A 27,019-nucleotide genomic window follows, 5' to 3' on the forward strand; every position below is an offset into this window, starting at 1 on the left:
CAGCATTCCAGAAGCTGAGGTAGGAGGATTTCCATGAGTTCCAGGCAGTCTGGGCTACAGAATGAGTTCCAGGTCAGCTTGGGCTAAAGGGAAGCCCTTCCTCAAAACAATCAATCAATCATACAAAACAGAAACTCATATTAGAATAGAAGAAACATGAGGCAGTTACAGGTTTTTCATTTATTTTTGTCTGTGAATCATTCATTCCTACCCCATGCAAGATGGCTCTGAGCTTTAAAAGAAGAAAAAGACTGAAAATGAAACAAAAAGAAAGAACGAAACAAGTAAAGAAAGAAACAAAGAAAAAAAGAGAAAGAAGCCACAGAGCTTCTTATAATTTGGTGAGTGATGAAAATCCCTGGACAGCTATATATTTGAATAGTGAAAAGATTAAGATGCATAGGACACGGCAGAAAGACACCAGTGTCAGGTGACTTTAGATGTTTGATACTCTGTGTGAGAAGAGGCCCTGGAAGCCAACAGTGAAAATATATATGTATATATGTATGTATATATGACCACTTTGGCCCTAATATGTAAAGTTAAAAGAGCCAAGATGGGAAAAAAAAAATAGTACTTGATTAGTTATATTTGAGAATGGATCAAGCTAATTTGGAATGATTCATTCTTTTTATATGATTTTATATAAAGTATGGGTCTATCCTTCTGTCTAATTGTAATTCCTCTTGTTATATGGATCTCGAAGTCTCTGGCATTTTTCCTCCAGATACTTCGTACTTCCAGTCTTACTTTTATAGACTGGAAAACTGAGAGGAAGAGTGTTAAACGCCATGCCTAAAGCCATGCATGTAGTGAGTGACTTTCACTTTCAACACTGCTACTCTGTGGACTGACACTGCTCCTGTTGCATACTTCCTCATTTTTTTTTGGTTGTTACTAATCCTTCAAATATTTCTTTCACAGAACTTCTGGGGTAATGCTAATACGTCCAATTTCCAGCCACAAACCTGTTCAGTTATTCATTTATGGTTGTTGTTCTCAGCACTGAATGTTCTCACACGGCCATTGGTTTCAGACCTATGAGATCGGGAAGTGCAAATAGAGATTATTGGTTAAAGCACTTGCCTGCAAAGCCTAAGGACCCGGGCTCAATTCCGTAATACTCATGTATGCCAGATACACAAGGTGGTGCTTGTGTCTGAAGTTTGTAGGTGCTAGAAGCCCTGGGGTGCCCATTCTCTTTCATATATGCCTCTTTCTCTATTTCTGTCTCTCAAATAAATAAATAATTAATATATTTTTAAAAGAATGTTTATTTATTTATTTATTTTCAGAGAGAGGAGAGAAAGAAAAAAAAATTAGGATGAGACTCCAGATACCTGTGCATCTTACACCACTGTGCGTTTGGCTTTACATGACGACTGGGAAATTGAACCAGGGCTGTTAAGCTTTGCAATCAAGTGCCTTTAACTGCTAAGATATCTCATAGCCTTCCATAGTCTTTCTTATAAGATATTGTTCAGAAGTCCGTTTTTGACTCTCAAATCAGCTCCTCAATGCCTGCTCCAGGTTAAGATCACCTAAAACTTCTCAGGCCATTGGCTGTGATATTAGTCATTCAACACTTCTTGAAGCCATAAAAATTAAGTACTCATTTTCATGATCAATGCATTTTTCTTGGACTTTTGTTAGCTAGTATAGAATCAGGAAGGATATATTATCTGCACAAAGATCCACATGAAATGAATGTATTTTTATTTATTTATTTTCAATACAAATACTATTTATTGACAACTTCTATACTTACAGACAACAAGCCATGGTATTTCCTTCCCCTTCCCCTCTTTCCCGTTCATAGCTCTGCTCTCCATCATATTCCCTCCCTCTCTCCATTAGTCTCTCTTTTGATTTGATGCCATCATCTATTTCTCTTATTATGAGGGTCTTGTGTGGGTATTGCTAGGCACTGTGAGGTCTTGGATACTGAGGCCAACTTCTGTCCAGACAGCTGTATATATGAGTTGTACCCTTCCTTTGGCTCTTACATTCTTTATGCTGCCTCTTCTGCAATGGGCCCTGAGCTTTGGAGGACATTTTTAAACATAAATTATACAAAGAGAAATTTTAATGACATGAAAGTCTATGTGTGCACCTTTCAAGGAAGAGTTTCATTACACAAATGTAAATCTAGAATCAAGAATTTGGAAAAAAAAATTGGCAAAAGCCCTTTAAGAGCTAAGGAAAACAGAAAGCTGAGAAAAATTTTCTGTGATTTAAAGAGGGGCTGGGCAGACGGTCAGGGCTAAAAGATGCTTGCTGGAGGGAAGAGTTAAGTTGTGTTTATGGAATCAATATTCTGATACTTCTCTTGCAGGATGGAGAAATAAGGCTGTCCTTCTGCCTGAGAGTAAATTCTACTCCCAAACTGCCTTTCTGCAGATGATGAATGCCTGCCATATGCATTGCTCTGAGTATTGTAGACACTTCCCAAAATAAATATTTAATGGGCTTATTATGGTGGCAGAACTTCAAAATGCGTCAAACACATGCACACGATCATGGAAGGTTAAATGCTCCTGTCGCTATAATTCATTCGTGTATTTGACACTCATAGCTATGTTGAATTAACTTCCCACTTCATTCAAGTACACTTGCAAGGGAACTCACACATTATAATGTGAAACAATATTCCTCTTTACTCCTTGGTGCCTTCCTCATGGGTCATATTTGTCATATGACATATCGCATATTTATTTTAATTGCTTTTTTATTTATGTGTGTGGGAGGGGGAAGCGAGAGCATCAGTGGACATTACCACTACAAACTCCAGACACATGCACCACTCCGTGCTTCTGGCTTTACATGGGCACTGGGGAATCAAACTCAGGATTGCAGACTTTGCAAGCAAGCACCTTAAGCACTGAGCAATCTCCCTAGCTCTATATAAATGTTTCTATATAATTGTTATTTTCCTTCTTCTTAATTCAATACAAGCTCCCAAAGGCAAGAAATTTTATTTCCTGCTATATTTTTAAGGCCTTGAACATGCTTCCATATGACAGAAGATCAATGTACATTGCAGAATGACAAAATGATTGTGTTCATTACAATAAATGTACCTATTGTTAATATTAGGAAGTCAAAGATTATGATGTTACTATCTGTAGAAGATTCCAGTCTCAAATAACAGTCATACAAAGTGACATAATCAAGGAGACACTTAAAAAGTGCTTGGAGCCCTGTGCGGTTTGAACGCATGAGGAACCCCATAGCCTCGTGTGTTTGAATGTTTGGTCCTCGGCTGGTGGCACAGTTTGGGAAGGTTGTGGAACCTTCGTAGGGGGAGATGGAGGTGCAGCCTTGCTTGAGAAAGCATGTCACTCAGAGAAGCCTTGCTTGTTGCTCTCAGTTCCCTCTTGCTACTTCCTCCATGCTAATGTGAAGATGTGGTGCCCAGCAGCCTGCTCCTGCCGAGTTTTCTTCTTCCATGATGAAACTTTCCCTCAAGCTGCATGCCCTTTACCTTGGATAAGTTCTCACCACTCCGGTATACTTCTCAACAGCAAGAAGGACGATGACACAAACATTCCATGGAGGAAATGGGCAGAGTAAAACAAACAAAAAAAAATGGATTATGCTCTAAGGAACAATTTGAGATTCAATAAGTGAAGAAGAGCAACATGTGGAAGTATGCTAAGTCATCCTAGCTGACAGAGGAGCGCACGGAAGATCCTTTCAAAGTAGAACACCTAACTGTGGACAATAATCAATGAAGATGACTATCCAGGTAAGATGACCAGGAGCTGACCAATCAAAGATCTAGGGATAAGCCTCGAATGGTTGTAGAGTTCTGTGCAACACATGTGAGATTTTCTTTTAAGGTATAAATTATGTTTGACTTCTCTCTTCAAAGGTAAGACATAAAATAATATAATGTGCAGTACTGAAACAATAACTACCTTTCATTGTTTACCATTTTCCTAGTTTTGGTAAATAAAGTTTTATTGAAACATAGATATGGATGTACATATGGATAGTGGCTTCTTCGGGGTGAGGGTTAGGATCAAATGGCCTGCAAAAGTAAAAATAGTGTTTGTCCCATTGTGGGGAAAGTTTATTCATGAATAAATTAAAAGAGAAGATAGCAGGCCACTGAAGATATCACTGCAGTCACAATGATGGTGCTTACTGAGGGAGATACCCTTGGCTAATTTTTCTGAAAACTCATTTGTAGAAAATATGTACAGTAAGGAATGCTTCTGCTGTTCCACCAGTGTCCAATAGTAAATATAGCATTAGTAAATGGAACATCTGCTGTGGTGGTTTGAGTAGATGGCCCCCAATATATTCAGTTGTTTATTTGTTTGTAGTTTGCATCTGCAGCCACCTGGCTGGAGGCAGTATCACTGCATAGATGTTAAGGTGTGATGGTGGGTTTCAGATTTCAATCTAAAGATATGCAAAGTGTGCCTAGCTGGAGTTGCTGAGGTGTGCTGTGGCATTTGACCTTTAGGCTTATACGTCTCTCTGCTTGGGCCTGTGAAGGCAGGCCAGCTTCTTCTGCCATTTATGGAACTTCCCCTGGATCTGTAGGCTTCAATAAATATCCCTTTCTCCATAACAGTGCCTGGTCTGGAAGTTCATCTCAGTGAACCTGAAGCTGTCTGCTATATCCCCTGTAGTAATATTGTGAAGGATTTCGGGGCTGTATAAAAGTTCAACAAGATTCTCAATGCATGCCTTAAAAGTTTGAGTTCAAAAAAATTCTTTTCTTGTATCTTTTATTACTGAGGCAGGAAGATTTTGTCGCTGTATTGAAGAAGCATTGTTGTTATTGGAGTAAAATGTCTTGTGCCCAGTTACACTGAGGCTTTGGGAAAATTACTTTCCCCAGCAACCCCATAATACATGAGGGTGTTGTGTAGGCGAAGACTGGGGATCCTTAGATCAAACTGACTCACCAGACTAGCCAAATAGGTATGCTCAGTAAGTAGGGGGAGAGCAATCAAAGAAGACAGAATCATATCCCTACATCCTCCCAAAGCATATGAGCACGCACACCACACACACATGTAATGAGCATGTGAGCACACATACCACACACACATGTAACATGTGAGAAAGGGAGTAAGATGGTTTCAGGCCAGATAGATCCAGTTTTATATGCTGATTGGATCATCTAATTCACCAGGCAGCTTACTTAACTTATGTCTCCATTGTTATTGGTAAAATATGGGCCCAGCACTTCTTTCATTTTATATACAGATCTTTAAGATTAGGTCCTAGCCCACAGTACGTGTTCAATAAAAAACAAAACAAAACAAAGCAACAGCTTCCAAAGTTTGCTGACATTCCATTTTTAAACACTGCTTCCTTCTGGTGCCACGGCACATATTTTTTTCATTTTATCTCCATTTAAAATCCTTGTTTCTTTCTTTTTTTTTCCTTGATGTATTTGTGTTTGCTTATTCCTCTTACATAAACTGCCCCACTATCCTTGAATCATTGCTCTCCTGGATAAACCTGGTATGTATGTTACAGCTCTTCTGGCTTGTCACTTACAGATGGCCATAAATCTTCATCATCCCTGCCAGATTGCCAGGATCTGTCTGCTTTTGGAATCTCAAGGTGTTACACATAAGTGAGGATAGTATGATGCAGCAGGGTGAATGATACTAACAATTTTCACAAAGCACTGATGGAAACCAGGTCTCCAAGACAAAGGGATGTGTACTGACGCAGCATTTATAAGCAAATTTTCTGCTAAAATTTCACTTTGACAGCTCAGTACAATGCATTTCCCTATTGCTATCTATCTCTCAGGAGCTTGAAAATTGTTTCATTTTCTAAGAAGTGCTGAGTAGTAAGGTGTCTGCATGCTCAGATCAGCTTTATGTAGTGAAATGGGACCTGGCTCAATGCCTCAAATACTTGCAATCAAAAGATGTAGGGTGAGAACATCAGTGGCAGAAAACCCATAGGAAACTCAAGGCCAGGTAATTCTTACTCTGTGTATAACCAAATCCCATCAACCAGTTAGACAATGGGGCTTAATACTGACTCATTTAGTTGTCCAAACAAAGATAGATGCAAAAAGCCAGAAATATACTCACCTCATTTAGCTTACCAAAATGCAAGCAGTGCCAATACTTGTGAATGGCTATAGGAATGTTTAATCTGATACCTATGGTCAGTGTAGTTGCTCTGTGAACGTTCTAGGATTAATTTAAAATGGGAAAGCAAGGGTGTATGAATCAAGGGGTTGTTCATCTAAATTCCTGCTATGTGTATGCTGTAGCTGAGTGATAACATTGGCAGAAGTCCCCATCACATTCGTGAACAATTATTGAGCAGATATTATGAGACCAGCACCACGGTACACACTAAAACCGTTGTCTATGTTCACTGCTGAGAACATACACACACACACACCACACACACACACACACACACACACACACACACACACACACATGTACACATACATACACACACATACCTTGAGAAGCCTTTTGTTGCACAACTCTAAGGTTATGGAACATACCTGTCACCTGTAATTTTTCCATATGTGATGGCTATGCAGGGTGAAAGGAACAGTTTACTTCCACCCCCTTCAAAAGAAGCATGAATTATTTATTCTTCTCTGGGTCAGGCCTGACACATTTGGCTGTGCTCCGAATGATGGAAAGAAAAGTCCCTTCCTGGATCTCTTCCATGGGTTTACTGCCTCATGGAGGGTTCACGTGCCGGAAATCACATGGCTGCTCTAAGGCAGAGCACAGTGACCACTTCTCCATGCCCAAGGAATGCAATGCCATGTGCCCACTGGGTAGTTGATTTGAACCTTTCTACTTCCTTCTGGTAACCCCACTTCTTTCTTATGAACCAACGACCCTTTCCTTGGATTTAGGTTTCAATATGTCAGAGTTCTGAGCGGCCAAGCAACTTTAGTGACATATCTACTTAGGTCCATTTCCCTGGAATTCTTATCATCCTTATACTTTTCTATAACAGCATACAATTTCCTGAGGGACTTCTAGACTGTGGTCAGTCTGCACACACTGGTTTACCAGTACTGCTGCAGCAAATGACCACATATATAAGATGGCTTAAAACAGCAGATGCTGTCTTTCAGGTCAGAAGGCTAATGCTCTGCGATCAAGGGATTATCAGGCTGCCATGCCTCCAGAATGAGGAAGCCACCACTGTGACTTGTCTCTTCCTGTCTCCTGGTGGGAAGGCGAATACATGGCCCTCCGTGACTTGTGACTACAAGTGGCTCCAGTGTCTGCGTCTGTGAGCCTATCACCGTCTTCCTGCTGTGGGTCTACCTCCATGTCACTTTCCTCTTCTGAAGACACCCGCCATCTTGGATTAGGATCCACCCTGGTGATCACATTGTAAATTGATTATGTCTGCAGTCACTCAATTGCTAAATAATCTCAGGTATCAGTGTGTTTGGGATGAGAACTAATAGCAGCCCAGGATATCTGAATCTACCACTGGAGTATGGGCTTTTGGGAAAATGGCATAATTGAATGACACTGTACACTCAATTTTCTGCAGGATTTAAAGTAGAATGAATTTCTCTCTTCACTTACATGTTTTTCACTATAGTCTTTACCAGAGTAATATTTTCTTACTGACAGTTTCTCATTCCAGAAATAGGCTCTTGAAGAGCATCATCGCAAAGCAAACACAAAGAGGAGCTCTGAGAGAGATTTATACTGAATTTTCACTTACTCACTAAGCAGGAGATGAGGGACGCTCTCTAGGACCCATGTTCATGGCGGCTTAGGGAGAGTTCATTATCTTGATCTCATGAGGAGACACCATTGAAGCTTGCAGCTCAAAAGAAAGGCTACAACCTAGAGACCTGAGCTACACACACAAAAAAAAATAGCCACATTTGAAGGATACAAGCTACAGTCTTCATTGGGATGAAAATGTTAAGACCATAGTATTCGTTTGGACAACAGCATGGAAAAGAGTAACCTTTCTAAAGACTGGTCAAAAAGCAAAGGCCCACATTGCCTATAGACATTCTCTGGACTTCAGTCCTTGGCAAGAATAAGAAATTAGTTATTGACATGCTTGCTCAAATGAGAAGCTGCACCTTTTATGTGAATTTTAGAAAATACAGAGACAAGGCAGGCATACTCTAAATTTTGGTAGACATATTGATATATGTGCAATCCTTCCTGGCCAGTACAATAATAATATTTGCTAGGGAGAGGTTCCTTATCTGTGTAACTTTCTTAATGGAAAATATGTTTTAGAATAAGTTGAGGTCAACAATCCTAGAATCTATGGATTCGTGTGTGACTGTATGGTAAATGTCACACGAAGCTAAATAATTATTTGTGGTAGAAAATGTATTTTAGTTCCTAAATTCTTCTGGCTGTGAGAGGTAATTTTATTTTATTTTATATTTATTTATTTATTTTTTTACCATTAGCCTGAAGCAAAAAACGCATACCTAGGAGTCATGTGTAGACATGTGCAGTGCCTCCACTGCTCCCTGCCTTCCTACGCGTTCTCACTATTTTCTTTCTCGGCATTAGTATTAAAGCTTACTCAGGACAAAATTTTTAGCCTTTAGTATTATCTGTGCATATAATTATTTACGTAAGATTTTCAGCTGTGCTGTAAGGCGGAGGTTTCCTAAGCATGTGTCGTATCTGGGTACAGCCAGAAGCAAAGAAAGGCTGTGGGCCATGTGTTTTCCTTGAACACATAATTTATTAACAAAGATAAAGCTATATATTTAGGTGTTACTGTGGCTTAAAAGGTGCTGATGAATTTAAGCTATGTACGTACAAATATTTGTGTGTTTGAGTTTCCTTAAAAAATAACTTTGCGGGCTGGAGAGATGGTTTAGCGGTTAAGTGCTTGCCTGTGAAGCCTAAGGACCCCGGTTCGAGGCTCGGTTCCCCAGGTCCCACGTTAGCCAGATGCACAAGGGGGCGCACGCGTCTGGAGTTCGTTTGCAGAGGCTGGAAGCCCTGGTGCGCCCATTCTCTCTCTCCCTCTATCTGTCTTTCTCCCTGTGTCTGTCGCTCTCAAATAAATAAATAAAAAATGAACAAAAAATATTTTTAAAAAATAATTTTGCTCAATAATTATTTATATCAAGTTTTAGCTTTAGCTAAAAAAAAATAATTAATGGAAGTGAAATCATTCTAAAATACTGAAGAAAGCATTCAAAATATCTCCCAGGAAGAGAAGAATGTTCCGGGCATGGTGGCAAATGACTTTAATTGCAGCACCTGGGAGGCAGAGGTAGGCGGATCACTGTGAGTCCGAGGACACCCTGAGACCAATAGTGAATGCCAGGTCAGCCTGGGTTAGAGTGAGACCCTACCTTGAAAAACAAAATATAATAAAACAACAGAAAGAGAGAGAGAGAGAGAGAGAGGAGAGAGAGAGAGAAGAAGGAGGAGGAGGAGGAGGAGGAGGAGGAGGAGGAGGAGGAGGAGAAGGAGGAAGGGTGTGCTTAGCATTTTCCCTAACATTCATGAAACACATTTTGCTGTTGCAGAACTTTAAAAAGGCATGGTCTCCTTCCGCCTTGTTTTGCGTGGATGCTGAGTGTATTCACTTTGCGTGGGGACTAGAGATTTGTCCACATCCAAAGCGATTTTGGAGTTCCTTGGAGTACACTTGGCCATCTGCTTTTTTGGTATATTTTTCCATAATGGTTTTCTTTGCGATGATAATTGGTCTATCCATCAATAGGGTTAGAATTTAAGGATTCTGACTCTATCAGTATGTTTTCTGATTATCTTATTTCATTTTTGCAAAAGAGTCCTTGCATTTAATATCAAATCCTAAGTTCTGTACCTTAGAAACTAAAGTGATCATTTGAGTCTTTGGCCTATGTTATCTCTCTTCACTCTTGGCTTTGTTCTGGAAGAAGATTGAGTAGACAGCAGTCATATTACCTAATTGGGGAGATCACATTGATAGGATCGTGAGGCTAGTCCTGTGATCACTAGCATTTGGTCTTAGAATATAGCCCTTTGGAATTTCAAAATAAAACCCTGGAAGATTGAATAAGACCTTTCCCCTTTATCAGAACTTTGTCTTCATTATTGTTCTCTAAACCATTCAAGCCCTTGAAAAGCTTCCTTCTTGTAATGGTATCTTCTAGTCATTGGATAATGAATGTAAAACAAGGCTTAAACTGCACATATGGCCACATTTATTGATGCCTTATCTTTTCTGTTCGTCGCTGGTGTTTACAAGTTGTACTGATTTATAATGATGGTCAACCTGACAAGACTTATAATCACCTGTGAGGGATCATGTGGATTAGGCTAGCCTCTGAGCACATCTGGGAGGGACTGTCTTCATGAGATTAATTAAGGTGGGAAGACTCACTTTATCTGTGGTGGGCACCATTGCATTTCATAGGATCGGTCCTGGCCTTTATAAAAAGAACTTCAGGGCTGGAGAGATCACTCAGTGGTTAGTGCACTTGCCTGTGAAGCCTAAGGGCCCAGCTTTGATCTCTTTTCAGATCCCTCGTAAGCCAGACGCACTAAGGTGGTGCAAGTACAAGGTTGCCCATGTGCACTAGGTGGTACCAGTGGCTAAAACAGAACTGCAGGCTTGGTGCCTCGCACCTTTAATCCCAGAACTCAGGAGGCCGAGGTAAGAGAACAGCTTTGAGGTTGAGGCCAGCCTGCGCTACAGAGCGAATTCTAGGTAAGCCTGTGAGAGAGTCCTTGTCTCAAAATAGTAAAATTAAGTGTAAAGATCTGTCTGAACAGCATCATTCCCCGCTCTCTGCTTCCTCACTGTGACTGGACGTCACCAATTGTGCTTAAAGCTCTTGCTATTCTGCCTCCTCTGAAATAATGTACCATAATCAGAAACTGGAAGCTGAAATAAACCCTTCCTCGCCAAAACTGATTTTTGTCTAGTATCTGCAAATCAAACGTAAATAATGCACAAGGCGTGTGTTGCTTGCATTTGGCGTCAGTATGGGAGAAGCTGGCTCACTCCCTCAGTCCCAACAAAGGAACACCACCAAACAGCCAGCCAACACCAGAGCCAGAGCTCGAACTGCCAGAGATCTGAAAGCACCTTAGGGCTGGACTATAAAATCCACCCCAGTGACCACTCAAATTTCCAAGCTCAATCTTATTTGAAAACAAAAAAAATGCCTGTGTTTGTGAGGCCATGCGTTCAGACCACCACAGCCTGTGTCTTTCTTCGCATCGGATGTCTTTAGCTAGCTTGCTATTGTAGCAATGCTGTCCTTATGGAATTAATTGGAAATGTCTCTTCCAAATCTATCTCTTTTAGTAAGAGAGAAATAATGTAAAAGAGATGTAACTTCCTTCTACAGTAGCCTCATTATTGTGGTGGTTTGATTCAGGTGTCCCACATAAAGTGAGGTGTTCTGAATGCTAGGTTCCCAGCTGATGGAGATTAGGGAATTAATGCCTACTGGAGGCAGTGTATTGGTGGGGGGTGGGCTTATGGGTGTTATAGCCAGTGTTTCCTTGCCAGTGTTTGGCACACTCTCTTGTTGCTATTGTCCACCTTATGTTGGCCAGGGGATGATGTCCACCCTTGGCTCATACCATCGTTTTCCCTGCCCTCGTGGAGCTTCCCCTTGAGCCTGTAAGCCAAAGTAAACCTCTTTTTTTTTTTTTTTTTCCACAAGCTGCTCTTGGTTGGGTGATTTCTACCAGCAATGTGAACCTGATTGCAACAATTATTTTTTTCTTAAATATCATTTAAAAACTATTTTCTTCCTTAAATACTTATCCACTCTCAAAACTGAATTGGTCTGTTTTCATCTTGTTTTTAGTATGTATTTAACTGTTTAATTCAACTCTTGTTCAAGGAGATTATCTATTCTCCTGAGAATGACTTTTATTTAGTACTTTGCCTGTTTAAGTAAACTGGCCTATTACATCTACTTTAAAGCTTATGTCCCTAGAGTTGTTCACAATTTTATTTCATTGTCTTATTAACTAATTTCCGAGGGATCAGTGTTCTTTTATTGCTACAATTGGAGATTCCCTCTCTCTCTCTCTCCATCTCATTCTTCCTTTATTTTCTTGGCTATAGATTTGACTTTTAATTTTCAAATAACAAGATATTTTTCTCACAAATTCTTCTGGATTTTCTGATTGTAAATTTTATCTTATTACATTCTAAGTTTTTCCACATTAACTTAGTTCACTTTTCTTCAGTGTCAGGACATGAAACCTTAGGTTATTGATCTATCATACAAGGTCTCTCACATATATATTTGAGAACACTAGTGTATATTCTATTTATCTAGCTTAACGTATATCTAAATATCTATGTCTATATACATACATAATACTATGACTACGCCTTCTAGCAATGATTTAACAGTATACCCCATGTCTTGTTTAAACATACGTGTGTGCACGCATGCACATTCATGTGCACGCATGCATAGTACATGTGCATGTGTATGGAGGCCAGAGGACACTCTTGGGTATTTTTCCTTAAAATTACTATCCACTTTTCTGTGGGTTTGCAGCTCACAAATTAGGCTACAATGGCTGCAAATGGAGGCTTGGTATCCTATCTCTCCTTTCTCTGAGATGGCATGCATGTCATCATGCCTAGCATTATTTTTATAGGTTCTGAATATCAAGCTCAGATCCTCACACTTGCAAAGCTACCATTTTACCAATTGACTTCTCCCCACAACCCTTTATGTTATAATTTCAGTTAGCTTAGTTATAAACACATTTGACTTTCACTTAAAGTAACTATTTTTACCCATTGATTTATATTTTTATTTATTTTTTGAGGCAAACCAAATAGGCTGGCTTTTTTAATGTGAGAGAATGAGGAAGAGAAAGAGAGAGGGAGGGAGGGAAAATTAGCATGCCAGGGCCTCCAGACACTGTATCTATCTCTGTACGCTTGAGCCACCTTCCATGCATGTGGACCTACTTGGGTCACATTGTGTGCCTGGCTTACATGGGATCAGAACAGTCAAATGTGGGCTGTGAGGCTGAACATGCAAGTTCCTTAACCACTAAGCCATCTTCCCAGCCCTATCTATTGATTTTTAGAAGGTATATTGTCCACTTCTTAAATATCTGTTAAATTCCCAGATATCATTTGCTTATGGATTTCAATTTTAATTCTCTCAATGATCTTAAATGTAAGATATAAGATATCTATTCTAATGTGCTCATTGAAGTATACTTTATGACCTAGAGGATGGTCCATTTTGGTGAATGCTCTTGGTGTCCTTGAGAAAAATGTATACAGATGCCATTTGGGATAGTCTATAAATGTCAGTTAGGTCAAAACTGATGTATAACACTGCTCAGATGACCTGCATTCTTATTGATCTTCAGCTCATTTGAAGTAGTAATAGTTAAGATATGATCTTGGAATGTCCCTGTATTTCTGTTAGATTTTTGTCCCACTTTGACACTTTGCTGGTAAAATCTAGTTTTTAAATAAAATTCTGTCTAGACCTATTTCGGGGTCTCTGCCTGGAAGCAAATCAGTCCATCGTTTTAGGCAGCTGGGCCGTGATGACCAGAGTTGACCCCTATGCCCCAGAGCTGCTGAATTCATTCAGACAGACAACCTCAAGTCAGCTTACTCAATTTTGCCCTTTCCTTCTGCAGGGACTCCTCTATGGCCTGTTTTGTTCCCCAAGGGAATTATAACAAACTGTAAGCCTTTGTCCTTGCATTTTCCTCTCTCGATCTATGCCTGGTTTCACCATACTTCACCCAAAATAAGTAATATAGGTGATTGGTAAATACATATCTTTTCAGAAAAATCAACTCTTTGTCACTGAATAATGTGTCCCTTTATTCATAATCATCTGTCTTTTTTTTTTTTTTTTTTTTTTTGGTTTTTGAGGTAGGGTGTCACTCTAGCCCAGGCTGACCTGGAATTCACTATGTGATCTCAGGGTGGCCTCGAACTCACAGCAATCCTCCTACCTCTGCCTCCCGAGTGCTGGGATTAAAGGCGTGCGCCACTACGCCTGGCCATAATCATCTGTCTTAACAATTGTGGCAGTCAGGTTAACATTGCTGGTAGAAATCACCCAACCAAGAACAGCTTGTGGGGAAGAAAAGAGGTTTATTTTGGCTTACAGCTTGGGGGAGAGGCTTCATGATGGCAGGGAAATGATGACCTAAGCAGAGGGTGGACATCACCCCTGACCAACATCAGGTGGCCAACAGGAACAGGACAGTGTGACAAACACTGGCAAGAGGACACTGGCTATACCACACATAAGCCTACCCCTCCAGCAATCCATTGCCTCCAGGGTGTGTTAATTTCCAATTGTCATCAGCTGGAGAACCCAGCATCTAGACCACTTAAGTTTATGGGGAACACCTGAATCAGCCCACCACAAAAATGAGTCAAGATTTTTTTGAAGCTATTATACCTATGTTAAATTTCAATTAGTTTTACATCTTAATGTGTTTATTTTTAACCTAATCTGTTTTTAAAAGAGTTATCAAAAGTTTCGTGTAGACATCATTTAGATGCAACCAGAATTCTCTCTAGCTTATTTCAAGACAATCTCTTCACTACTGGGGTTTCATTGCTTTGGATAGGAGGCACATTGGGAGAGTTTCCCTCATAGAACTTTTACTTGGACTATTTTGTGTTTCTTAAATTTTTGGCTTCTACAGTTTTCTACAATTGTGAGACATTGTCTCCTTTATTCCATATATACATACATCCTTTGTGAAGTATTTATATACTTGCTAGGTCATTTAAAAATTTGATGGATACATTTTATTTCCCTTTATGTGTTTTATTTTGTATACAGTGCTTCCTATTGCTGTACATTCAATTTGCCAAATGCTTTCTTTCTACAATGTCTCCTGTGCTGTTAGTTCTGCCCAGGGAAATTTATTTCAAAATTACTTATTTATTTATTTGCATCTGTACCCAAGTCAGTTTGTCTTTTTCTCCCCCTTTCTCTCTCTTTGTGTGTGTGTGTGTGTGTGTGTGTGTGTGTGTGTGTGTGTGTGTGTGTACTCAAGCCAGGGCCTCTTTTGGTTGCGAATGAATGTCAACGTCCTGCACCAGATGCAGGAGCCACACAGCTTCCAGCTTCATGTGGGTGGTAGGAAATCAAACCAAGGCTGGCCGACTTTTGGAAGCCAGCTTCTTTAATAGAGTAGCCACAGCCCCTGCAAATTTTAAACTCCTATAGTGTTTTATCTCAAAATGTGGGGCATTTGTCTTAATGTCTTGTATCTTTTTTTTTTTTCTTTTGAATTTTCGGAGTCCAGCAATAGAAAGAGGAAGTAGTGTCAACCTCTGCTAACCTGAGTGATGCACCAGATGCATTTGTCGCTGCCATGGGTTCTGTGGGTCTAGACTGCTCAGTTCCCAGAGTGGACTTACAGGTGTGCAGCTCTGCTTCTGCTGATGTCATCTTGGAGATTCGGGGTTCATTCTTTCTGCTAATTAAGAAATTAGGGCTGAAGAGATGGCTTAGCAGTTAAGCGCTTGCCTGTGAAGCCTAACGACCCCAGTTCGAGGCTCGGTTCCCCTGGTCCCACGTTAGCCAGATGCACAAGGGGGCGCACGTGTCTGGAGTTCGTTTGCAGTGGCTGGAGGCCCTGGCACGCCCATTCTCTATCTGTCTCTCCCAGTCTCTCTCTGTCACTCTCAAATAAATAAATAAAAAATCTTTGTTAACATGGACTTCTTTATCCCATTCCAACCATTCCCTAAATTCCAATTGTCCCTAAATAAACCTTACAATTTATATTTTCTGTCTAAATAAACTCAATAGTTCATAATTTATCTTTCTGTAGTCTTTTTTTTTTTTTTTAATCAATTCTTTGTTATAGGACAGGGAGCCAAAGTTGGAGTTCTCAAGTCTGGCCCTTTGAAACCCATTTCCTGTATCAATAGAGGGGATTATGATAACATACATTATGTTCATGTTTGAAACTAGGTTTAGCAGTTAAGTTGCTTGCCTACATAGCCCAAGGACCCAGGTTTGCTTCCCCCGGGACCTATGTAAAGCCAGATGCACAAAGTGGTGCATGCATCTGGAGTTCATTTGCAGTGGCTTAGAGGCCCTGAGTTGCTCATTCTCTCTCCCTCTTTCTCTTTCTCAAATAATTTTTTAAAAAAAACTTCTAAAAACAGAATTCACTCAAACAAAAGGTGCTCATGAGGAGATAAGCCTCCATCCTCCCTAGAACACATTCATTAGAAAGTTCTACTATGAGATGGAAATTCTACCACCCTCAACTATGTGCTCAAGGGCTGAGCGCCATGTCTTTGAAATTCAGACATTCAGAAAGAAAGAAATACTTTCATTCCTGGTGCCTGAGGGAAGGAGGAACCCTAACTAGCAAGGCAAGCACTGAAGTGCAGGGCTGCCAGCTGTCATAACAGGAGACATCTGTTTTTCCTCTGGATGAGTGACAGTTATCATCTTCAGATGGCTTAGGGACAACGATTATCCACCCCACCTTCTAGCCCCCTGTGACTTTTCTCTGAAGTACCCTAGCTTTCAAAAATTCTCTGCCCTAATAAATCTTCTAGTTTTTGTTCTCTGATTAAATCCTGAACTGAGGCACTGTCTTATTGAGATAAGAAAGGTAATTGATGACATATTGTTGGCTCTCAACAAATGTCTAATATTTGTGTTAAGAAAGATAAATATGAGCCAACATTAATTACCAACTTCAGTCATGCAAAATGTATGTATTAAGTATGTATTAAGCACATTTGTATTAATGAATAGATATGGAGAGAAGAAGGAAAGAAGTGAACAGGTGGAATTGACATAAAACAAGAAAACCTAACAAAATAAGCAATTCAAAAATTAAATATTTTATTTATTTATTTATTTGACAGAGAAAGAGGGAGAGAGAAGTGACAGTGAGAAAAAGAGAGAGAGAGAGAGAATGAATGGGCAGGCCAGAGCCTTCAGCCACTGCAAACGAACTCCAGATGTGTGCAGCCCCTTGTGCATCTAGCTAACGTAGGTTCTGGGTAATTGAATCTGGGTCCTTTGGCTTTTCAGGCAAATGCCTTAACCACTAAGCCATCCCTCCATCCAGTGTTTTTTTTTTTAAGCCAAAAAATGTCTGAAGTCATTTGTATCTTGAAAATTATGTGTGTGTGTGTGTGTGTGTATATATATATATATATATATATATATATATATACTCACACACACACACATATATATATATATACATATATATATATACATATATGTATATACATATACTATATACCATATATATATATATATATATATATATATATATATATATATAGAGAGAGAGAGAGAGAGAGAGAGAGAGAGAATATTGTTGTATTGGGAGCTAAGAAATAACCCTTGAAACCCTTGAACTCCAAACCCTGAGGTGATGTCTGTTACTTAACCAAATAATTGGAAAACCAGACTGAGAAGGGTAATTATTAAATTGTCGCATTTATTGAGGGGAACTTAAAACCAAGGCAAAGGAGACTACTATGCACACATGGTGTGAGAGCCCATGCAATGGGTTTGGAAGAAACATAGAAAGGGATTTAGAAAAGAAGGAGAGGAAAGTGCAGAGAGCTTCTGCAATGTGGAGGACAGGGGTAGGTGGAGAACCCAGGTGGAGCAAGGATCAGGGGAGCCTTACCAGGATCGCAAAGTTCGGGAGCAATGGCCAGGCACCCGAAAGAGAGCTTGTTCACTGGTAAGGGTCCATTTATAATCTTATTGTGGTGGGGTTCACCTTCAGGCTCAGGTGAGCCAGAGTGAGGACTGCATACTCTGGGCTAGGGGCTGGCTCAAGAAAAGGCCAGACATGACACCAAGTTTGGGGCTGAGCTTTACCAACCACATGTCAGGAGCAGATTTAAAATCTAGGATAGGAGACACTCCCTACTAAGGAAGGGGTCAAGTTTGTTCATGGAAAAACAGGTCCAGGAGCTCCTTTAGGCAAGAGATAAGGAGAAGCCAGACTCTTCTATGACCTCTAGCAAAATGCAGACTGCAAGGACAGGCTCAAAGATATATTCCCCTTAGTTTGTCTTTGATATGCAGATATAATATGTAGGTGATATTTTTCCAATAGACACCTGGCATTATATTTAAGTTTTTGACAATGTACTTTTCTAAAGTAGTCATGATTGATAAAATAACAGACTCCCCAAAGGTTTTTTTTTTTTAATGTCTGTTGCAAAAGAATACTTGCCAGTGCATTTAATAAATAAACATTTATGTAATATTGAATTTTGGAAAATCACAGTATTCTTCTTACCTGTGATGGAAATGCATATTTAGAGCCTATCATTCCAACACCCTTTTGTGCTATCCTATTTCACAGATTTTTTAAAAAGAGTTTTGTACTCAGTGAATACAGTCAAGTTGGTAACACTGTTAGCCTCCTCCATGTTCTGCCCCCTTCCCCTGGCCCCTCTTTGTTGAGGCATATGGGTCATGCATTGTGGAATTAGCCCACAGTTATCGGTAGGAGGCAATGTCTCTGTATATCATGACCCAACATGTGGCTCTGACATTCTTTCTGTCCCTTCTTCTGCAAATTTCTTTGAGCCATGTTGGGTTCATTTTAGGTCTGCATCAGTGATGAGGTCTTGGGAGCCTCTGTGTCTCTGGATCTCTGATATGGTAGGAGTTGAGTGTTCTCTGTGTTGATCTCCTTCACCCTTGTGCTGGTACCAGGTTCACCAAGAAGACAGCACCGTATTTATCTTTATGTAGTTAGTTATGCTTTTAAAATTACTTTCTGTTGTGTGATATAGTATAATTATGTAATCTAATTCTTATTAACATGAAAAATTGAAACAAAATTTGAAACATTGTGTTGATATATGGAAAAATAATCCAAACTTAAAATCCTAAAGAATATGAGTTGTAATTTAGTTTATGTACATAATATTTCTTTGCAAGTCTCCTTTTACATTTTTAAGTGTTTTCTGTTTTCTGCAGAAATCTCAATAGAGAAGACCTCAGACTGTTTTAATATGTGGCTTACCCTGTGGTAGGAAATTACCTTACTGCCATGGTTCAGTTGAGAACATGCTGTGGGGCCAGCAGGTTGTGGATTAAGGGCTGATGCCCCCGTGGTAATTCATAACCAGTTCTCACTGCTTGTCAGCATGGCCATGGGTCAAAAACGCCATTATCCTTCACTTCAAGTTCATACATGTTTCAATCCGACATTTTCAAATTTGATAAATTTCCTCTTGGGAATAGAAAGTTGTGTTTATCTTGGAAAGATCTGTGTGAAGCTATCAACAGTGGGTAACAAAATCACTTAACAATATAAATAAATAAATAAATATACATATATATACATATATTATATATAAAAACTGAATTAAAAATGACCTCAGTTTGTCTATACAGCACATGTTTACCGACGTGCTTACACATACACACATACTTCAAACATATCCACAGGAAAGTGAAAACTCTGGGGCCGTATGATGGCAATAACTTACACTTCTGTCTCCTCAATCACAGTCTGTGTTCTCTATGAGATCCTACGGTGCAAAGCTTCTTGCTCCTAAGGTAACTTAGTACCTATTATTCAGACTTTCCACTGTCCAGACACATTTACCAACCCACGCTGGCTTCTTGACATCTTGACAATCTACTCTACACTTTTATGAGATCAACAGATTTCTGGATTCCAAATATGAGGAACATTATGTGGTAATTATCTTCCTTTTCCTGGTTGATTTAGTAAAAGTAAAGAACTCCAGTTGCATCTTTACTGTTGTAAGTGTGAACATTGCCTTCCTTCTCATGGATAGACAGTATTCGGTGGGCGTCTGTGCCATATTTTTCTTTGTCCTTTTAGAAGCTGGTGGACATTTTTGCTGTTTCCCTTTTCTAGAAAGTTCTTCTGAATTTCTACATTTCTCAGATCTTTTAATGAAAGCATTTTAAATTATATCAAATATTTTCCAGCATCCATTCAAGCAGTATGTTGCTAATATGAATAACTATGGTGATTCACTTCTAATGTTAGTATTGGTAGACTCTTGAGTGTTTGAGACAGATTACATCTGGTCATGGTACATTATTTCTGATGAAATTTATCAACATTTATTATTTATCAATATTTCCTTAATGACTTTTTGGAAACATGTTTCATTGGTGGATTAGCATTTAATTTTCACTTTCAAATGTCTTTGTTTAACATATATAGTAGACGGTGATATTTGAGGTGGATATTATTACTCAACTGTCTGATTCAAAATGAGTTGGGAAATGTTCCGTGTAAGTCTATTTTCTAAAACATTTTCAAGGCTGGTATGATTTGGTTCTTAGATGTTTGATAGAACTCTTCACTGAAACAATCTATGCCTAGAGTTCTGCTTTGTGCTCATTTAAGACATTTTTAATTATAAATTCAATTCATTTTAATGGTATAGACCCATACAAGTGTTGATTTCATATTGTCCTGAGTTTGGTAACGTGTGGCTTTGAAGAACTTTCTTGGTTTAATAAAGGTACCAGATTTTGTTGGTGTAAGTTATTCATAATACTTTCACATTATTGCCCAGCACTTGCATCTTTATTTTTTTATTAATTAGTTTTGTATTCAGTGTATACAGTCAAGTTGGTATCATTGTTAGCCTCCTCCATGACCTACCCCCTCCCCCTGGCCCCTCCTTGTTGAGGTATATGGGTCATGCATTGTGGAGTTAGCTCATAGTTATGGGTAGGAGACAATGTCTCTGCGTATCATGACCCAACATGTGGCTCTGAGATTCTTTCTGCCCCTCTTCAGCAAAATTTCCCTGAGCCATATTGGGTTCATTTTGGGTCTGCATCAGTGATGAGGTCTTGGGTGCCTCTGTGTCACTGGATATCTGATTTGGTAGGAGTTGATTGTTCTCTGTGTCAATCTTCTTCACCCTTATGCTGGTAACAGGTTCACCAAGAAAACAGCACCCTTGCTTGTTTTGCCAATTATTCTTAGTTTCAGCTGGGGCCCTTTTGAGGTATGATGGGGTGGTTTTCTCCTTAGGATATGCTTCTATCTGAAAAAGAGAAGCAGATTCTCCAACAGAGAGTAAAAAAGTAAGGGTTATCCCACTTGGCATCTTTATGTGCCTCAGATTGTATCTAGCTTTCCAGACGTAGTTGATTTGTAGTTTAGTGGGGTACTTTTTTGCCTATGCATGTGTGCACAGAATTTTATGGTACGGTATGGCGCATAGTGTGATGTTCATCCTCATGTGTTTGTGTATGTCGGCCAGAGGAGACCATTCGGTGCCTTCCTCCCTCACTTATTCACATTCTTCTTTGAGAAGGAGGGTCTCAATCTGGATCTGCTGCTTTTTAGGTCAGCAAGGCCCAGCCATTGGGAAAGTATTGCATCTCCACAACACTAGGGTTACAGATGTGCATGGTCCCACCCAACTTTTCCTGTGGATGTTGGAGATCCAGACTTGGATCTCTCGGGCCCTCATGATTAAGTAGCAGGTGTCTTTACCAACTGCGCCATCTCCCCAGATCCTGGATTTCATCTTATAATCAATCTTGTTAGAGGCTACTTGTGTTTATTTATAATTCCAAAGTGAATCTACAGCTTTGATTTAACTATTTATTTTCTAAGACTTACTTATTACTGTTCTTCCTTATTTCTTGTCGCCTATTTGCTTTGTTTATGATTTCCTGTCTTTTTGCTCGAAGTGGGAACTTATCCCATTGGATCATTGACTTTTTCATAATACTTATTCTCTAATGTACACGTTTCACTTTGTAAATTTTCTTTCAGCATTGATGTATTGTGCAAGATATTTCTAATTTTCTTATGATTTCCTAGTTGCCCCATATATTAACTAGGATGATGTTTTGTAGTTTCAAATAATTGAGCTTCTTCTAATTGTCTTATTGCTATTGATTTCCAATTAAACTCTACTGTGTTTTGAGAGCTGTTTAAGTTCAATACCTTCAAGTTCATCATTTTCTCTACATCACAATTAAGTCTACTCTGGTAAAAAAAAAAATAGTTTCTTCAACTCTCATACTAAGTAACTAAAAATTGTACCTGTAAACAAGTAGAAGAGTGGGCTGGATATAGAACAGGAAGATTCTTGCCCATATTGTTATACACATCAGAGAACTGAAGATAGCTTTGGCTTTTATCAAAGCTTGTATGCAGGAGTTGGGATGAGGATCAATAGTTCGTGTCTGTCTTGGCATCTTGAGTAGGCATTTCATCCCTAGTACCAATGTGCATGGCCCCTCCTTTCAATTCCAGTACAAAGGAGGAGGTAGAGGCAGGGATCTCCACGGCCTGATGGCAAAAATCAGCAAGCTCTAGGCTCAAGTGAGAGGCCCTGCCTCAGTAAAATAAAATAAAGAGCTATCAAGTAAGACACCAAAGTTAAGATCCAGCCGACATGTGCATACATACCCACACACATATCTACACTCACCTATATATACACACACCCATACCCCAACATGTATGTCCACCAGCAAAGAAATGAGTATGAATTATAAAAGGTAAGCATTAGGCATTTTATTTATGAGATTTTTTTAAAAAATATTTTATTTATTATTTATTCATTAGAGAGACAGAGAGAGAAATAGGCAGAGAGAGGGAGACGTGGGAGGGCCATGGCCCCCAGCCACTGCAAACAACCTGGCTTATATGGTTACTGGGGAATCACACCTGGGGCTTAGGCTTCCAAGGCAGCTGCCTTAACTGCTAAGCCATCTCTCCAGCCCCAGTTACTTCATTTATTGTTGTGACCAAATATCTGATAAAAAACAACATAAGTGAGGAGGGTTTACTTTGGTTTCTAAGAGCTACAACTGTTTCTCATGGCAGGCAAGGCATGGCATCAGAAATGGGAGGCCAGATGGTCAAAGAAATGTGAGGCCAAGTATGTGCGTCCTCAAAGCCAGCCCCAGTGACTGAGTTCCTCTAGCAAGGCTCTACCTCCTCAAAGTTCCACACCGTGCCACCAGCTAGGGGCTGGTGGCCCCCACACAAGCCTAGGAGGAACAATCATCACTCAAACTACAATACTGCTCTAGACTTACTCAATGAGCTATAGAAAGGAGAACAGAAAACACGGGTTGTTGTGCCCTAATATAGATGAATCAGATATGTATTTGTGAATGAATGAGATAAACTTGCAGACAAGTAGAAGTTATGCTGTATTCATAACTTTAAAGAGCATAAGATATCCAAATTGCATAGCTTTTGCAATAGATGTGTAAAACAGAAAATACTGGTAAATGTAAAATTCATCTTCACTGTTTCTAGCCTATAAGGAAGTACAAAGGATGAGCATAGAGTTCACAGAAGCATACACTGTCTTTAATCATCGGATATATCATAGTGGTCATGACCACTATTTTAACAAGTTTATGTAGTATGTAAGTTATTTTTTTACATTAATGATTTTATAAAACAAATTAAAGAATGTCTAAGTTTCATCAGTAACACATAGAACCACCACTGGGATACAAAACTGTATATAACCTAACCAGTTTCCAAGATGTCCCTTTGATTCAACGTAAGCACTGGTATTGCAAGTTATTTAAGTCAATTCAAGGTATTGATAATCTATACTGTATTATGTATCAATTAATCATTTTTCAGTATCTTAAGGGTCACATTAGTCAACTAACTCATATTTGAATCAATAGGAAGCTATGCCATGGCATTACAATGACTAATATTGATGGTCAGTTTGATTGGACCTGAAATCAATGAAAAGAGGGGAGGGAGACCCCCTCCTCAGCATGAGAAGCCATTCTGGTAGCATCTAGAAAAGAAAGAGTTCTGAGGGGAAAAATGGTGCTGCCTTCACCTGGCCGTCTTTGTATCCACCCTATTGCTGCCATCCTTCCTTTATTGACATCAGAACCTTGATAAATTCTTACACTTTTCAATGTGGACTCAAAACTCATGGTTGTCTTGGAATCCTCAAGTCCTTCGGCACCAGATTGGGACTGCTAAGATACACAACCTCGTGAACTGAGCAGTTATAGGTTTCTAGGTCTTTCCAGCATGAAGATAGCCATTGTTGGACTATCCATACTATATTGTATAAGCCAATCTAATAAAGTCTCTTTGGAATATGTATCTATTCTATCCTTTCTGTTTCTCTAGAGATCACTGACTAGCATAATGTTAGTGAAAAAAACTATTACATGGGAGTTTAGAAATTATATGTAGGGGCTGGAGAGAAGGTTTAGTGGTTAAGCGCTTGCATGTAACGCCTAAGGACCCTGGTTCGAGGCTCGATCCCCCAGGACCCACGGTTAGCCAGATGCACAAAGGGGCGCACGCGTCTGGAGTTCGTTTGCAGTGGCTGGAGGCCATGGCGCACCCATTCTCTCTCTCTCTCTATCTGCCTCTTTCTGTCTCTCTGTCACTCTCAAATAAATAAATAAAAATGAACCAAGAGCTGGGCATGGTGGCGCACACCTTTAATACCAGCACTAGGGAGGCAGAGGTAGGAGGATCGCAGTGAGTTCAAGGCCACCCTGAGACTCCAGGGTGAATTCCAGGTCAGCCTGGGCTAGAGTAAGACCCTACCTCAAAAAACCAAAAAAAAAGTGAACCAAAAAAAATTTTTTTAAAGAAATTATATGTAGACTTAGCCACTTTCTAGCTATATTTCCCTTTCTCTTTGAGACAACTGTAAAGGAATAACACAAAAACAAATAGATGCTGCTTTAAACTTTTATAGTAAATGGTTCTTACAAAATGTTACATGCACAGAAACATCCATTTCCCAATTTAAAATCTTATAAAGTATTTCTACTTGTATTGCTTAACCTATTAAAAATAGCATGATAGAACCAACATCACATATTAGCTTGTTTGACCAATTAATACAAATTGTACAGTTCTTAGATTGAGGGTAGCCTATAAAAGTGACAATTGTTTTAGTATATTGGTTATAAATGTGTTCCATCTCAGCTCAAAGATCACTCAGTAGTATCTATTTTGTGGTTATAATGGAACAATTTAAGCATTTACTTATTTATTTTTTCAATGAGAACAGCATTAAGTTTTGTTGGTAATGTAGAAGGACTACTTCTGGAAGAGGGATGGGCAAGTTCGAGCTTGTTCTCATTTCCTGAGTTTATTTTTTTCTTATTCCAGTTCTATGATATGGTTGTGTAACTACATCCAGTGGGATCATGAACAACCATTCCAAGAGTGACAGTCTTCGGTGCTCAGGTAGCTCTGGCCTGTTCCCAGTAGCTACCTTTCCATGTTCTTCCCAACACAGTCAGTGTGTGCTTTAGTCATCCTCAGTCTTCACAGTGGCATTCTTAGCTGTCATTCATGGCTGATCACTGATCTTCCACTGACAGCTCAGGCAATTGTTTCCTGCCCCCACTAAAAAGCCCACCAGGGGCAACACCCTTGTCACCTCTGTCCATGTACTGGGGTGCATCTCCTAAAGCCCTGAAGTAGGGGCTTCCTGTCAAGTCTGTTCTGCCCTGGACACTGCTTTCTAGCTCTGGGACGTTACCCATCATTCTTTCTCTATACACAATTGATACTAAGAATGGTTAAAACCAACAAAATAAGAATTGGGAAGATTGAAAGATAAGTGCTTGGCATAATAGGTATTTGTATGTGTGTGTGGGGGGTAGATACTTCTGTAGATTTTTGAGGTATCAAAGCTACATTTCAATCTGTAGGTGAATATAAATATTCTGAATCCAAGTCAGCAATTGACCTAAGCAAAAAGAAATCATTCTGCTGTTATCTTTGGAATAGGACAAAGAGCCCTTGTCCTATAATGATTGAGCTTGTAAATGGGCAAGAGGGTTCCGTGAGACCCACACCTCCCAGGGAACCTGAGGATTCCTGGGAGGGGGCAATTCATGTCCTTTTGTGGAGTAGACACTGGGAGGTTGCTCAATTCCCAGTAGAAACCCTCCCACCCATAATTATGCAAGTGATCCAAATATAAATTCAGTGGGTCAATAAAAAAAAAACAAACCAGGACATGGAATTAGGATAGGGATCTAGTGGAAAGGGTTTTAGTGGTAGGAGAAAATGAAAGAGAAAGGATTAATGAGGCTATCAAAATACATTGTGAGCATGTGTGAATTTATCAAAAATTTAAAAAAATAGAAAACTTCTGAGGAATTACAAATTGCCAAGTACTGAAGAGAATCTACCAAATTTACATAAATATTTCATCTAGGAACAGACGATGCCAATATTAAAACATTTTAATGCTTATATGAGGTCACTTTAAGACTTATAAGAGCTACACACCTTTTGCATGGATCCAATATAATGTGAGCTTATTTTTATCCATCAGGAATAGAATCTCTTTCAAAGAGTCTCAGGGAATTTTGAAGCTTATAATTTACTATGATTCACAATAAGAGGGATTATAAAAGCAACTCATTAGAATTTCTTCTACATAGTTGACTTTATTATTCATGAGCTCTTATCCTGGCAGTCTTTGACCATCTTCCCCTACTTGAAAAGCAATTAAAAATGTCTGTGTATTTTCTGCCATAAGTCATTTGCAAATGACACTGTGTGAGAGAGTATTTTACAAGCACTGGCAGTAGAGTGTTTTTTTTTTTATTAAAAAATATAAATTCTCTGAAAGTCCCAGTATACCCAGGGTGTGTGCGTGGGGAAAACTAGAGCTAAAACACTTTAAAAATCCCTGCAGTCAACTAGAAATGACATTTAAACTAAAGGCCCAGAGAGATATGACAGTGCTATCTCAAAAGCATTATGACAGGAACTCCTTTAGTTCTATGAATTTTATATGAACAGCATTTTTTTTTTTTTTTGCCAGATAATGACAGTTGGAGATAGATTCTGCTATTGCTGAAAAGCACACACATGCCCCTTTAGCTTGGAATAAAAGCCTAGCCATTACTGATAGATAAATGTTCTTCTCCTCTTTACTTCATCTGTTTTAAGTTACTAACCCTCAGGGTCAATACATCTAGAATGTAAACAATGCCCCCCCCAATAGCAAGCTACCTATAATAGGATAACACATCAGAGATTACCCCAATTCAATGTCAACTACTTAACCTTATCTA

Source organism: Jaculus jaculus, chromosome 18, assembly GCF_020740685.1.
Source record: "Jaculus jaculus isolate mJacJac1 chromosome 18, mJacJac1.mat.Y.cur, whole genome shotgun sequence".
NCBI lineage: Eukaryota > Metazoa > Chordata > Mammalia > Rodentia > Dipodidae > Jaculus > Jaculus jaculus.